The sequence below is a fragment of the Lissotriton vulgaris genome, chromosome 7, assembly GCF_964263255.1.
Source record: "Lissotriton vulgaris chromosome 7, aLisVul1.2, whole genome shotgun sequence".
NCBI classification, from domain to species: domain Eukaryota; kingdom Metazoa; phylum Chordata; class Amphibia; order Caudata; family Salamandridae; genus Lissotriton; species Lissotriton vulgaris.
Genome location: NC_141695.1, coordinates 1,444,954,381 through 1,444,971,457, shown reverse-complemented (window position 1 = coordinate 1,444,971,457; position 17,077 = coordinate 1,444,954,381).

The following is a 17,077-nucleotide window of genomic DNA, read 5'->3' as shown; positions in this document are numbered from 1 at the left end:
AGCAGTTGCCTTAATAACATCCAAAATTGACTACTGTAATAGTCTGTATGCTGGAGTAACAAAATCCACCTTACATAAACTACAGACTATTCAAAACACGGCAGCAAGATTCAATCAATCAATCAATCATAGACATTTATAGAGCGCTCTACTTACCCGGAGGGTCTCAAGGCGCTAGGGGGGGGGGGGGGGTGCTGCTACTGCTCGAACAGCCAGGTCTTGAGCTTCTTCCTAAAGGCGAGGTGGTCTTGGGTCAGGCGCAGGTCGGACGGGAGGGAGATTGGTCCTAAGGTTGCCCAGAAGATCATCAGCATCAGCTGCCCTGAACAAGCTGCATTGGCTTCCTATTCAGAAGCGGATCTTATTTAAAATCATTGTGATCACATTTAGGTGTTATCACAAACGGGGCCCAAAATACCTAAATGACAGATTCCACAGGTATTATCCCTCGAGAGAACTTAGATCAGCCACAGCCAATTTGATTATTGTCCCCAAGTTTAAACTCACCACCAAGGGGGGAAAATCATTGGCAGTTCTTGAGGCCAAGGCCTGGAACACACTCCCTACAGACCTTCGTCTAATATCTTCAGAACAAACCTTTAAAAAATCTTTAAAAACTTGGATATACGGACTCCCAGAATCCAAATGCAAAACTTTGGTCTGATTATATTTAAAAGTTCCAAACACAGTCGAAACATCATACTACCGGTCAGCAATGAAGATAAAGCGCCAGGATGCTCCCTGTAGTGACAGAGCGCTATATAAAAAACCACAAAACATCAAAACATCAAACATCAAACATGACTTGACGCGCTGACGCTGCGCGCACCGGAGCGCTTCCGGGTGCGCACACGCGGCCCGAACGTAGGCGCTTCCGGGGCGCATACGCGGCGCGAACGTAGGCGCTTTCGGGGCGCATACGCGGCGCGAATGTAGGCGCTTCCGGGGGCGCTTACGTTGCGCCCCAAAGTGACGTCTTCATAGTTTTACGGAAATGCAAAATCATTTTCATTTCCTTATAAAAAAAACTGCTTTTATTTGTATGGTACGAAGTGTTTTGCATTATTATTAACTTTTCATTCATATTTTTTTCACGAACGAAAGTAGCGCTCTGTGTGCGCTTTCCGGAGAGCTTACCGGAGCGTGCACCCAGAGCGTCCCAGGAAAAAATGATAACAAAAAAAATTAAAAATTAATACTTACACAAAACAGCAAATTGTAAAAAAAAACATAGCTTAGAAACTCTATATAGAAAGGAATTAGCATTTAAAAAACCTATGAAATTCACTGAAAAAAACATGCGTTTCACACCAGTTATAGTTACCTGGAAATTTTACTGACATAAAACCATTGAAATTCCCACGTTATAGTTAGTTGGACTCACTATAACTTGCGCGCCTGCAATGCACTGCTGATGACGTCACATATTACATAACTCATGACATGGTCAGTGACATCAGTCATGACATCACTGATGACACCATCCTTGTGACAGAGTGAGAGACCTCCTTTCAGTGTAATGTAAGCCTTGAAACACATATTCAAAAATAGTATTTAAAATTTTCAAAAAAATGGAGATACCCATACCAGTTACAACAAACAATTCAGTAAGTCCACCATCTATATATACATCCACTCATTCACCAACAGTCCTATATAGTCACTCATACATATACTCACTCATTATATGTAGTGATACACCTATACATCCTGTTACACTTCGACAGTCATCCAAAAGTTACTCACACACATATTCACACATGCAAAAAAACTATTGAACATCTATTTATTTGCATATACAGCAATACACACACTACCACTTTACTTCTAAGAAAACTTACACATACTTACTCTCTTAAACAATCACTTATAGAAACACATACTTATTTAAACAGGAACTCTTACAATCTTTCACTCTCACATATACTCACTTATATAAATCAATACTCACATATACTAGATTAAAACATATGTCGTTACTGAAAAAGACAATGGTAAGACAGTCGTTTACTCACTAACATACACATATACACACTCATCCTTCCATACAGTTTTGTACATATGCTGTCTTCAAAACACATACAAACAGTGAGTCAGTCACCAACCCATACACAAAGTGAAACACTGATACATACATTTCAATATTTAAAATGTACTTGCTAATATATGTATTCACTAAGATACACTTATAAAGGCAGTTAACCAATCAATTCTTATATTAACAAACATCCATTTACACACTTATTTAACCTTTTATTCTTCCATCGTCCTTTACAAATACATATATAAAACATATATGTTTTTCAGAAAGACACACATTCACTGGATGGTGTCATCAGTGATGCCATGAGTGATGTCACTGACCATGTCATGAGTGATGTAATATGTGACGTCATCAGCAGTGCATTGCAGGTGCGCAAGTTATAGTGAGTCCAACTAACTATAACGTGGGAATTTCAATGGTTTTATGTCAGTAAAATTTCCAGGTAACTATAACTGGTGTGAAACCTATAGTTTTTTCAGTGAATATATATATATATATATATATATATATATATATATATATAATATATAAACATTCAAGGTACATGATGTAGAATTAAGAATAACAAATCTATACTACTTCACAAAATTTTTATCTTTTTTTTATTTTTATTTCAAAATAAATATATTACTGTGTCCTCATGTAATGCAACTGGTGTTATGTAAAGCGCTCTGATACCCGATACCTTCAGGCCAAGTTCACGATACATAAAACTCTGTAAAAAAAAATAATAAAAAAAAAAATGAAATCTATACTGCCAATATACAGTTAACTTCACAATATTTTTGTCGTTGATATATTGAGCACAACATTTTTTTCGGACGGCATTTCTGTCTTCGATATCATGACAGATAATCAGTAAATATGGCAAACATATCAGTTTTAAGTACATATTCAGAAACGCAATCATTTTGTACCCAAAATTGCCTGTTTTACGAAAATACACTTTGCTTTGAAATGTACGCTTTTCATTTTGGAAAAATAAACTGCATTACCTTTACAAAAGCTTATCGTTTTCATGAAAGAAACTAGTCTTGCTATGAAACACTGTCTTTTCATATGGAGTAAACACATAATTAACAAGAGGAGGACGCAATCATGCAGTCGATGCTCTCAATGCGGCAGGTATTATTGCCGCAATTACCAAAGCCATCATAACACCAGCGGTGGGCACTGCACAAGATCTACGAGTTCCAGGCGCACACAGACACCTGCAAACATGCACTTCTATGTACAAGAAGGCTTACATCTACCAAGGCTTTCTTTGTACTTACCCTGCTGTAAAGCATCCCCTCCAGGCTCCGTTCCCTGTTCCCCACACTCTTCTGCTCCCTCATTCTCGCCATAAGAAAGGCCTTGCGTGTACACTTACAGTTTCGCGAACACTCTGCTTGTATTGCAGCATACCACCGTGAAGTTTTCCCCACATTTGAAGGCTGGTCTGCTCTTAGGTTTTTTGGGCACTTACATGCATCACTTTACTGAAGAACTGCAAATCACGGTTTCAGGCCCCACCTGTGTAGTTTAGTGTGGGCTTATCTCTGAGTATTTGGCAGCCATGATGGATCAAATATCCCTTCCACTGAATATACCCTCACTCAAGTGAAAATTACTCCCAAAGGAAGTCTGCAGCCCTGCCAAGAGGCACGCATCAGGGGTTAGAGTAACCCATTTTAGTGCCGGTATCTTCATCTCCACACTAAAATGCATTAGCCACGCTTGCAGTTCTCCCTACTATAGGGATGATTATGAGGCGCTTGAAACAGCTCCGTGTATGGCACTTAATTTGTGTGCACTGCCACACTCTCTCAGCCTGTCAAGCTGCCTGCCTGGGGACTCATTGCTGTGGTGATCACACCCACTGTCGTAAGCTATTGGATACCTTGGTCCCGATTCACAGAACTAACTTAAGACAAAATCTTAAACTTACTACCGTTTTCGTATTCACAGAAGGCACTTACTCATTTTGGTATTCACAGAAGACACTTACTCATTTCGGTATTCACAGAAGTTAGGAGTACTAACTTTAGGACTCCTAAATGCCTTCTGTGAATATCAAAAGTCCTAAAATTAGGATTTTTCTCAGTTTAGTAGTAGTAAAGTTGAGAAAATCCTAATTTTAAGACTTTCGGTATTCACAGAAGGCATTTGGGAGTCCTAAAGTTAGGAGTCCTAACTTTACTACTACTAAATTGAGAAAAATCCTAACTTTAAGACTTTCGGTATTCACAGAAGGCATTTAGGAGTCCTAAAGTTAGTACTCCTAACTTATGTGAATACCGAAATGAGTAAGTGCCTTCTGTGAATACCAAAATGAGTAAGTGCCTTCTGTGAGTACCAAAATGGTAGTAAGTTTAGGATTTTGTCTTAAGTTAGGTCTGTGAATCGGGCCCCTTGTTTCCATTTAAAAACACATTGTGCACCTTCTCTCTCCCTCTCTCTCTCTTTCTGGTGGCCCTTCTCTCTGAGTAAGAGGGCCAGGGTGATAGGAGAGGGACGCTTTTTGAACTAATAAACTGTACGTGTGGCCAGACCCAGCAGCTGGGTGGATCTGGTGCTTTACACGTCCACTGTATTTAGGTGGCAAGCATCTTAATTGATCTAGGCAGGCGGCTACTGGCCGCACCGACAGATTGCTTTCCTGTGCTACCGCCGCTGTGCGCCCTCAGACCTGTGGCACTGCATGGCACACACTACAGCATGGCAATCCCCTACTTCCGGTCTCCAGGCTAGCCACCCCATTGGCCTTTGGCACGGGTGTAGCCACCAGGGTGGGGCCAGATCTGGCTGGTCACATCCACTTGCCCAGATGCAGTGCAAGTGCATGACACATGCCTAAGCCCTAAACTGCGGCCTGCTGCTTCACTCTGTGGCATCCCTCCCTAGCTCTAAGACAGACATTGGAGGAGACACTCAAGAGGGCATGTTGCATTCCAGGCTGAAGCAGCATGTGGAGCTCAGCCAGTTGACACCCACACTCCAGGCCAGGCCACTGCCAGCTAACCGAGAGGAGTCAGTCTCTCCGACTCTGCACAGTTCACTCATTATCTCTGCAGTATGTGCTTTTACCCTACTAGACCACCACAATTAATCCAGCAGGTTTACACCAGGGGCATGTTATATTTCAGAGACTGAGACCAAAATGGGCAGCTAATGTGTTCTACACCGGGCTTCTTCAACAAGTATCTTGTGAGCTACTTGGAGCTCTCCAGCTACCTGTGCCAGTAAGTAGCTCTCCATTGTGAAGGCCTGCCTACTAAATTAGAAGCTTTTAAATGGTTGAATTAGTATATGTACACCAAAATTGTCAGTGCATATTCAATACTTGTTTACTTTTAGAACTCGGAAGCTGATATCTCGAGAAAATGGCTGAAATTCCAAAATGTATTTAAAGCTGATATTTGAGTGATAAATCCTGTGACTTTGAGACTTTTTACAAATGTTATTACATTGGTGCCCAATGCACTGTACTATAGCTAATAAGGATGTATTAGCTATGTAGAGGCATAAATGATTGACACAATCTTTTTTATATTGTTACTGGCAACCATGCCTGAAGCACTGTATTGATCACTGGCAGTGATCTTGGCTATGGAGTCCACTAATGTAATCTGGTCTGATGTGGTCACTAATACAACACTAATAACAATAGTAGCTCTCAATGAGTTTTACTGAACAAAAGTAGCTCTTATTATAGAAAAGGTTAGAGACGCCTGTTATACACTGAAAATGAATGGGATACATGTGGGATGAATGATGTTTGGCTTTTCCCATCTAATCCAGAGTTCAAAAGTCAAGCTGTCATCATCCCTTGAAATATGATGTGGTGCTGCTCGAGATGCCCTGCACTGAAACCAGTGAGTCTTAAAAAAATGTTGGCTATTGGGTTACTGGCTCAGGGGTGTGAACCCCTACTCAAGTAGAAGTCATAATTTCTGTTCTGGTGAAGTCACATGCAAACCCCAAAATTAACCTGTGCTTAACCCTCTGGTAGCTTAGCACAAAACACTTGGGCCTATCTTAGAGGTAATGTGTAAAGTATTTATGCAGGACTTCAAACAGTAATAAATTGAAAACACATGAAAATTCCCACACCAATTTAGAAAAATAGAATAAAATTTAATACATTGTTTTAGACAAAACATCAAAAAATCCAATCAGTAGATATGCAATTTTAAAGTTTTCAGGTAAGTGTAGTTGCTAAAACCACAAAACACCACTTGCAAGTGTGGTTGTGCGAGATCGGGTGACAGTCCCAAGTATAGGACGACTGTGATGGAGCACTGTCCAGATACAGTAACCAGGTTAGTCCCACTGAAAGAGTTACCTTCAAAAGTCAGTTCTGAAGAGTTCCGTTCACAGGAAAGGGGGCGGCAAGAAGCATGGAGAGCATCGCGGATGGTCCTCGATGTAGCAAGAAGAGCAGGCCAGTTGTCCCAGACGGGTGCCGCTGTAGTTCAAAGGTCCTGTTTGGCATCTCAGATGGATGTTGCTGGAGATTTGTGTTGGTGATTACCAGGGGCTGTCATTGCTGTGGTGTAAAATGCAGAACTTGTGTTGCCAGTCGTCACTGGCTGTCGCTGTGCAAGAAGAGTTTGGTGCCCACTTTCAGGTAGAACTTTCTAGAAGCTTCCACCCCTAGAGGTGCTTGGAATTTCTTTCCTCTCTTCCCTGGCTTCAGCTTTTCTGGGGTCACAAAAGACTAGTCTCAAACCCTTTGTTAATGTGCTCAGGCAGTGCCTTTGTGATGTGCAAGACACATATTCCCCTTTTGTCTCACTGTCTAGGAGCAATACAAAAAGACCACTTGCCAGCTACACCTAGCCATGTGATCCAGGATACAGGCCGCAGGCACCAAAAGACAGATGTCCAACTTTTTAAATACGCTGCACCATGTCCTCTGGTCTGTTGAGGGCCTACCCCAGGGGTGACTGTTATACCTGCTGCTCAGCCAGTGTGATTGGGTTGATGGAATGTTGGTGTGTGAGGTGGCAGTGGAATGTTGGATGAGTGAGGATGTCAGTTGGAGGATGTGCCTGAGCAGCAGGTCGGCTGCTCCTGGCAGGGCTCTGCTCAACATTTCATCAACCCTTAAATAAATCTACATGAAGAAACCCCCTGGACTTTATTCACTACAGTCACCTACAGGTATTCAAAGAGAAGGGTTAGACCTGGCAAAAGGTTTATTTTACCAGGTTAAAATGGCAGTGTAAACTACTAGGACATGTATCAAAGTCTACTTAAATGGGTGGCACAATTAGTGCTGCAGGCCCATGCCCACCAGAAGCATTTAATGTACAGTCCAGTTTACTAGAGATTTACATGAAATTAAATGTGCCAATTGGATGTAAACCAATTTTGTCATCTTTAAAGGAGAAAGCACATGGTAAAGTGCACAGAGTCCTAAAAACCAGCAAGACCAGGTTCAGAAAACAGGAGGGTGAAGGCAAAAAGTTAGGGGATGACCCTTCAGAGAAGGCCAAGTCCGACAAATATCAACTGCACTTTGATGATACTGAGGAGGTCATAAGACAATACATGTTTATTTTTTAGCTCTGACTGCTAGAGCATAAATCATGCAAGTTAAAGAAATTGATGGGAAATGTACCCTCTTAGGTTTTGAAACCTAAAGTCATTGGTTTATGGCAATCACGGCAGATGTTTTGAGTGTAACCCCCGAGAAACAGAATTGAGCCCTGGTTTGTTCAGTTGGGAATAACAACTTCTGTTTTATAAGTCTACGAGTTCCTAGACTGTGATGAAAGCATTGTGAATATGCACATTGTTTTAAAATTACATTATATTCACTATAGGATAAGCGCCACAAAATGTGCAGAGATGTGTTAATCTTCCATTTCAGGGCTTTTGCAGCAGTTTGAACTTCTTATTGCTCAAAAGGGTGTAATTTCTGATATTCATCTCTTTTCATGGACTTCATTGCTTGGTTTTACTTGCGAGAAAGTGTCACTCCTAAGTGTCACACATTTTGAGGTTGACTGTCACACATCAGTGCAATGAAACCATGAACATTCCTCACTTAAGCAATCCATAAACGTGGTTGTGGACCTGTAACAAGACACAATGGAAAAAATATTTTATTTTAAAATTCTTTCACTGCTTTTTGGCGCTATGCCCATCTTTTAAAAAATAAATATTACAAGACCTACATGCAACCCAGCAATATCTTCTGTAATCCCCCAATTCACTCTAAAACACAAAACAACACACAAGGGCCCTTATTCACAAAGGCATTCTAAACTGTAAACAAATGTTTACAGGAAAAACTGGTTGGATTTATGTTTGCTAAATACTCACACAGAGTACCTAAAGGTGTAACTCCATTGTAAGGGCTGGGACATTGGTGCTAAAAGGTGTGTGCTTTTGAAGACCCCCCAAACATGTCAGTTTTGAAGCATTCATAGACTGATTTCAAGTGTTTTCCTTACTGGAAATATTTGGAGATTTGCTTCTTCCTTGAACTAGAACTCATTGTGGGTAGGGATGCCTCCAATAGGAAAAATGTTTCCCCTGTAGAAAAAAATGTGTAATAGCAACTTGCTAGGGAAGTTCATCGGACGTTTTGCCTTCACTATCCTGTTTTTGCTGAACTCATTTTTTATGGCATTAGGACTCTGTGCAAAGAACCCAAGCAAACCGGAGATAAAGTGCTTGTACTACCCTGAGCATAGTAAAATTGGTATATACCGAATTGGAACCTCAATTTACTGAGAAGTCCCTAGTATATGGTACTACATGTACCCAGGGCCTGTAAGTTAAATGCTACAAGTGGGCTGCAGCACTCATTGTGCCGCGCACAAAAGTAGCACTTCAAACATATCTCAGGCTTGCCATTGTAGCCTGTAGTAAAGATTTAAACTGCTGATTAGACCTGGTAAAATGAACCTTTTACCAGGCCTAACCTTCCTTTTTAATACTTATAAGTCACCTCTAAAGTGTGTCCTAAATGTGCATAGGATGCAGGGTATTTACAAAGGAGGACATGTGTACTTGTGGTTTGCTTATGAATTTGAATTTAAAACATTTGTAGAGCGCAGCGTTCACCGTACCGTTTCTTGGCGCTATAGTGGAGGGTCCAACAACTGAGGGCGGAGTGAACCTGTCGCAGAGCAGGGAGGGACCCGGTTACACGGGGAAGGCCTGTTTGAACAGGAACGTTTTTAGATCTTTGCGGAAAGAGGAATATTGAGTGGCAGAACGAAGGTGGTCGGGGAGGGAGTTCCAGAATGTGGGAGCCAAGGTAGAGAAATTGGCTCCACCCCACTTTTTACGTTTGAAACGTGGGATTTGCAGGAGAGACTTAGAAGAAGAGCGAAGCTCTCTGATCGGGACGTATTCATTGATCAGAGAGGAAATGAAGGCGGGGCAGTGCCCTGACGGGCCTGAAAAACCATACAGCCGGTTTTAAAAAGGGAGCGTTCCTTGACAGGAAGCCAGTGGAGCTTCTTGAGGAGGGGTGTGGAGTGGTGAAAGCGTGGGAGACCATAGACCAACCGGGCCGCCTGGTTCTGGACCATCTGGAGCTTCCGCAGGCTGTATGCCGGGATGCTGTTGTACAGGGCATTGGCATAGTCCAGCCCCGAGATCACCAGCGCGGACATGATCAACTTAAGTGCCTGGGGGGAGAAGAAACGGGAGACGGTACGGATGGTTCGAAGAGTAAGGAAACAGGAAGAGACTACAGAGCAAATTTGTGAGTGTAGGGTGAGTTGGTTGTTCCTTTTGACACCCAGTGTTTTAACTGTGGAGGAAGGAGTGGGGGAGGGACCAAAAGAGGAGGGCCAGAAGAGAGAGTTCCAGGGACTAGAAGAACCACCGGTGAGAACCAACTCGGTTTTATCCGGGTTCAGCTTGAGATGGTTGTAGTTCATCCAGTCCCTGATGAAAATCATAATAGACTGGAAGTTTGGTGCAAAAAGGGGAGAAGAGGAAAGGTTAAAGATGAGCTGGAGGTCATCCGCGTAATTGTACACGGTGACCTCCAGCTGCTGAAGTGCGAAGATTAGAGGAAAGATGTAAAGGTTGAACAGTAAGGGGGAAAGAGAAGAACCCTGGGGAACACCACAGGTGACTTGAAGTGGGGTGGTCGTGAAGTCTCCCAGCCGAACCGCCTGGGTGCGGTCCCTCAGGAAGGAGGATAGCCAGACCAGGGCTGATCCCTCAATTCCAGCCGCCATGACACGGGACAGTAAGATGGTATGGTCCACCGTGTCAAAGGCGGCGTAGAGGTCGAGGAGCACCAGCGCCTGGTGTTTGTTGTGATCCATACCCTTCCTGAGGTTGTCTAGGACCGACACCACGACTGATTCGGTAGAGTGCTTGGGGCGGAAGCCGGCCTGGCGAGAAGCCAGGCCCCCATTTGCTTCTACGTGGGCGCTGAGTACCGAGGTGACATGGCGCTCAAGCACCTTGCCCAAATAGGATCACCACTCCCTGCGTAAGGGAACTATTGAGGAAAGTAATAGGGGGTTGGGGACAAGAGGAGTAGATCTGTTGCAGCATTCGCGCCGGACAGATGTCTGCCGGAGAACCCGATTTTACTTTGGGGAGTATCTCTAAGAATACTTCCTCAGTAAGGAGGGGAATGGAGGTAAGATGGCATTGAACAGTGGGAGGGGAAGGATCAACAAAGGTAGACGAGGGGAGGGGAATGTTGGCCTTGATGGTTGCGATCTTGTCCAGAAAGTAGGTGTTTAATTGGTCACACAGGGGCTGGGTTGGAGGGATTTGGGGTGAGGCTCTGTCGGAGAAGGCTAGGTCGTTCACTATACCGAAAATCTCCCTCGGTTTATTTTCGACTGTCGTTATTTTAGTTGAGAAGTAGATGGTTTTGGCGGCTAGGATAGCTTTTTTATACTCAGTAAGGAATGTGAGATAGTGGGTTTTTAATAAGGGGCAGTAGTTTCTTCTCCATTGCCTCTCTGCTTGCCGTACGGTCAGTATTTGTTTTTTTAGGTGGTCGTTGAACCATCTGTTGGAGTCCTTGGGTCGTCGGGTGGAAATACGATCCAGAGGAGCCACTGAGTCACAACCTCCAGCCAGCCAGGTATTGATAGCGATGGCTTGAGAGTTGGATGAAAGACCAGAGAGGGTCGGAATGGAGATCCGAAGCAGGGAGGTCAGGGAGGGAAGATCAACTCGGTTCCAATTCCGCGCCCAGGTGTTTTTGGCTTGTGGGACCTTAGATATCGGGTTCAGAGAAATGGAAAAAGAGATAAGGGCATGGTCGGACCAAGGACAGGGAGAAACAGACACCGGGGAAACAGGAAGGTTGAGGGACCAAACCTGGTCGAGTATGTGACCGTGAGAATGTGTGGGGACGGATATGTGCGGGACAAAGTTCAAAGAGAGGAAAGATTCGGTAAAAACAGAGACAAAGGCTGGGGTGGGCGATACATCAGGAGGCATGTGATTGGGGGGGAGAAAGAGAGGGAGCGGACTACAAGGAATTCAGTGGGGGGGATGGGAGGGAAGGAAAGGGATTGAAAGTTAAATTCAGACCGAGCAATTAAAGCCACACCACCGCCTATCCTACCCGCAGGGCGGTCGGCGCGCAAAGCAACATAGGAAGGGGGGAGGGCAGCCAAAAGAGCGGGAAGGGAAGAATCACAAAACCAGGTTTCGGTCAAGAGCAGTAGGTCAGGCTTCTCGGAGTCAAGCATGACAAACAGCTCATGATGGTGTTTGACCGCTGACCTGGTGTTGAGCAGAAGAACAGATAATGAAGGAGTAGGGGGAGTGGGGTCAGGCGTAGAAGAGCATAGCGGCGGTGAGGCCGGCAGAGGCGGCGTTGGTGTTGGAGTAGAAGAAGGGGCAAGCCCTAATGAGGCAATGTGCCTGCGGACGGATTCTGAGAGTGGCCAGTGGCCTTGGAGGGTGGTGATCTCCTCAGAAGAGTACGATGTTAATTTGGCATGGAGTCGTGCCCCTATCTCCCTGTCCGGCCGCGGACGGGCGCTGACGGGCTTGCCTTAGGCGCGCCTTCGGCGTGCAAACGGCGCGCCCGCTGCGCACGTCCGCTGCGCGTTCTGAAGTTGCACATTGAAATAGGAGGACTTAAGGGCGGGAAGGGGGCGTGGCCTACAGGTGGGCGTGGCCAGCGGCGATGGAAGCCGGTAGAAGGGGGTCACGTGAGCGCTAGGTCCGCTGCACGGCGCCCTCAAAGTGCAAAGTGCTTTAAAATAAGTAATAGTTTTAAAATCACAACAAATCACATTTAAATGCTGCTACTTCCGGATTTCCGCCTCAGGAGACAGGAACCAACTGAGCGCTCGTGTTTCAGCGCTTAAGAAGGGAGGGAAGGGGGCATGGCCTACAGGTGGGCGTGGCCAGCGGCAATGGAAGCCGGTAGAAGGGGGTCACGTGAGCGCTAGGTCCGCTGCACGGCGCCCTCAAAGTGCAAAGTGCTTTAAAAGAAGTAATAGTTTTAAAATCACAACAAATCACATTTAAATGCTGCTACTCCCGGTTTTCCGCCTCAGGAGACAGGAACCTACTGAGCGCTCGTGTTTCAGTGCTTAAGAAGGGCGGGAAGGGGGCGTGGCCTACAGGTGGGCGTGGCCAGCAGCGATGGAAGCCGGTAGAAGGGGGTCACGTGAGCGCTAGGTCCGCTACACGGCGCCCTCAAAGTGAAAGTGCTTTAAAAGAAGTAATAGTTTCCTGACTGTGAAAAATTCCTAAAGCCATTTGTCACTGAAGCAAGGCTATCAGTCCAACAGAGTAATACTGGGTTACCTTTATTACAATTAATATGTGATACATTCAATTTGGCTGCAGATATAAAAATACTAATTACACTCATTTGAATTGTAATTTCTAATCTTCTTAAATGGTAAATTTGGATTTTAGGTTATTATACTGAAATTGTTATGCCTAAACCTAATGTGCCTTTGTGCTAGTGTCCAGGGTCACATGACTGGTGTAGCCTTCCTATGGTGTGATCTGTATTCATTCCAGACAGGGGGGAAAAGGACTTTGACTGTGTGGAAGGGTGTTCCTCTCTTGAGAAGGATGGCCTAGGGGTAGTATTCAGGCATTTCTGAGCATCAGGAGTAGCCAGAGGGTTGTGTCCACCCTCTTCCTGACGTCTAAAGCTACCTGCCCTGTCACTGGCAAATTCTGCTGACACCTGGACCTGCCTGGTATCTGTCACCCTGGACAGTAGGGAGCCAAACTCAGGGGAAGGGGAAGGAGTAGAGCTGACCAGAACCAGTTTAGGGGTAGGCAGAAAGGGGGACCCCCACACACTTTCTGCTACTGGGTGTAAAAGTAGCACCCTTAGAACCTCTCATCAGAACATTCCTGGTCCTGTGGAAGATTCAGAAGAAGGCCTTTCCTGCTGTATGAGGACGAAAGACTGGACTTGCTTGTCTTGAATCCAAAAAAACGGAAGTGACAAAGAGGGTCAGCTGACTGATTTCCTGTTTGAGCTACAGGGACACAACATGCATCCAGAGGCCTATTCTGCTTCCCAGCCAACCACACTCAAATGGATCTGACGTGGCTCCTTCTGAAGGCCTCTGTGGGAGTGAGTCCTGACCCCTAAAATGCTGTCCTCAAGATCTCGGACCCTGTACTCTTCCCTGCACAACTGAAGGTTTTACCTTATCCAACCCAGCATGGCAGTGACTTGCACATGGCCTTACGTTGCATTACATCACAGCTCCTTATCTGTGGCTGCACCAGATCCAATGTAATCCAGCACAGACTAACGCAGGAAACCGCATTACAGACTCTTATAGATCCTGATCGGTGGCTGCACCATATCAGATGCAGCGCGGTTCAGACCGACACAGAACCTTGCATTGCAGCACCTCACAATGCCTGATTGGTGGCTCCACCAGATCTGATGCAGTGTGGCGCAGAACCTTGTATCACAGCACCTTGGAGTTCCTGATAAGTGATTCGACAGGCCTGATGCAGTGCTATGCAGAGATTCTCATTGCAGCACCACACAGCCCCTGCTCCAAAGACAAAAGGTAAAACTCCCAGCAAGCGTCACCTGGACCTATATTTTTATACCCAGTAGCAGAAAGTGTGGGGGATCCCCCTTTTTGCCAACCCCTAAACTGGTTCTGGTCAGCTCTGCTCTGCTGGGTTTGGATCCCTGCTGTCCAGGATGAAAAATAACAGGCAGGCCCAGGTGTGAGAGGAATTGGCCAGTGTCAGAGCAGGTAGCTTCAGACATCAGGAAGAGGGTGGACACAGCCCTCTGGCTACTCCTGAAGCTGAGAAATGGCTGAATACAAACCCCAGGTCATCCTGCTCAGGAGAGGAGCATCCTTCCCCACAGTCAAAGTCCCTTTTTCCCCTGTCTGGAATGAATACATATCACACCATAGGAAGGCTACTACAGACATGTGACCCTGGACACTAGCCCAAAGGCACATTTTGTTTAGACCTACATTTGTGACTTTGCTCTGTTCTGGTGCGAACAGATGCCCTCAATTGGCGCTTTGCACCCTTTTGTGCTATTTTTACCTTAAAATTGAAAAGCTAATACCTCCACTTTTACTAATTGGATATTTGTTGATTGGTGACAATGTATTATTTAACAGGGTCTTTGTTTTTCTAAATTGGTTTCAGATTTTTCTTGTGTTGTGTTCTTACATTATTACTCTTTGAGTACCAAATACATGCTTTACGCATTGCCTCTAACTTAACTTTGACTGCTTTTATGCCAAGCTACCAGAGGGTAAGCATAGGTTTAGCAAGTGACCTTTGTGGTCCACTTTGACAATGATTGTACTTATTACTTGAGTGGGGCTTTCAACTTATAACCCAATTTCTTACAATGTAGAATTGCACCTGGGTGAATTGCACTTTGAGTACAGTTCTGTATTGTTGAGTATGTCTTTGACTTTTCTCAAAATATGCCTGTAAAATGTGGCTGGCACATCTTCCCTGGCCCACACCTACAAAGGTTCATGGAAATGAGTGTCCAAATATGTCCAAGAAGAGGTTTTAATCTACACGTGCTTCTGCACTTTCCTTTGAAATTTGCACCCTCACTCATTAACCCAGGCGGTTACCCTGTCTTTATCAATGTTGATTGTTTAATTCGATATTTCACTCCAGAGTGGAGGTGTTTAAAAAAAGGTAATCTCTATACATATGCCTAGACTTTTTCATACAGTGCATCTTCTTAAAATTAACATGCATGGTGCACAGTCACATTTTATGTCTAATAAAGTGGGTTGATGGCCTATTAAATAATGCTTCAATAGCAAATGTAATTAAAACAAATGATAGTTTTATTTTCTATTTAAAGTTAATTGTAATAAATTAAAGGTCAAATTCAGATCCCACACAACACTTGTTCGTATATCAGATTGAAACCATTTGTCATATTTAGTGAGGATTTAAAATGCAAAAGTAATCACAAGACTTCATGCAATAATACAATAAATGCAAATGTTAAAAAACAACATTACCAAGCGGTAAAATATATGCACCTGAATAAAAAGCATCAGTACTCAATTGCAACTTGTTGCTGCTGAAATAGAGTCGGACAGTGATTCACACTACACTACAAATGATTTTGGGACGAACAGGCTCCTCTACACCTTCAGAGATGTCTATGGCAAGTGCCCCAGAGGCTTGTTTTTTTAATTTACTAGAGAATCTTAAGAAAGCCTACTCATCTCCAAGATCTCGTAAAGGCAAAACTAACACCTCTTCCCCACTAAACCCTTTATGAGAGATGGTGGAAAAGCAGTGTGTTAGACCCAGTTGTTTCTGGATGGCTCGGACGCATCGAAGCCAGACAGAATCCACAGTCCTAGATAGGATGAGCGCAAAACACTTGCCCAATAACCTGTGCTCATCCTTGGGTAGATTGGCATAGAGCAGTGAGGCTTATCCTCAGGGCCAAAGTGTAAAGTACTGACACGACATCACCCTTGAAACACACTAAGATGGACTTCCAAATTGGAGAAATGTTTCCCCTCAGGCGGAGGTACAACCTACTGTTCCTCCAGGTAGCCATCGGTGAGTGGGTGTTCACAATGCACAAAGAGACCCCTTGGGTCCAGTCATGATGTTCTCAGCAACAGAGTACCTTGTGGAGTAGGGGATCCAGTAACCTCGGATATAGGCCATGATCTCAGGCACTGTTGTCCTCCCAATTTGGAGGTCAGAGACAGTCTAGGCTTCCAGCTAGGGTCCAGCAGACTCAGCAAATGCCCCCAAACATGCCTCAGACACAACACGCTATGAAGTGTGAGCTATCACAGGCTTCGCTAGCACGGGTCCCTTGGACTCTGCAAAATTCCCCAACACTCCTCAAACTCCTCACATTCCAGTACCCGAGTGGGCCACTGATCTTTACGAGCACACTCCTCTGCACAGGGTGATTACAGTGTACGTCAGGACAGTCCTTGTCCCAACCGATGATCACTTCCACAAGTTTTCATCACACCCTGACTGCTCCTTAAGATCTTGTGGAAATGGTTAGATTCTTTCTGTCTCTGTGATCTCCTGGACAAGAGGCCAGGCAACCAACCCTTGGAGACTGCTTAGGGACCAAGGCCATGACAGTTGGCAAGTAGCGCATGCTACGAACATCCAGGTAAATATCCCCCAAATGATAGTCCTCTTACTGGAGTACGACAAGCCCCAGTCCACCACAAGTCTGTGGATAATCCAGTTGCAGTCCCTCCTGCCCCAGTGGTTCCTCTTGTTGATGTCCCAGTGTTGAACCAGCATAGTATGGTTCCAATCCCCAAAGTGCCTCTAACGCCCCAAGTAGTTATATCTATAATGTCCTTTGAAGATGAAATCAGTTCAAAGGCAACTTTTGAAATGCACAGGCCCTCTCTGAATGTTGTCCTGTCTGCCACTCTACCCTGGGAGGCTTGATCAACATCTTTAGTGGGGCCAGTACCTTGCCCCTTGGAATTCAGATGCCAATTCAACCCCCTTGTATCAATCCCAGTAAGGCTCCTCAGAGTCAGAGGTCATGCAGTTTCCCTTGATCCCCCAGTTTATGGCAGTACATTAGGAAGGAACAGATGT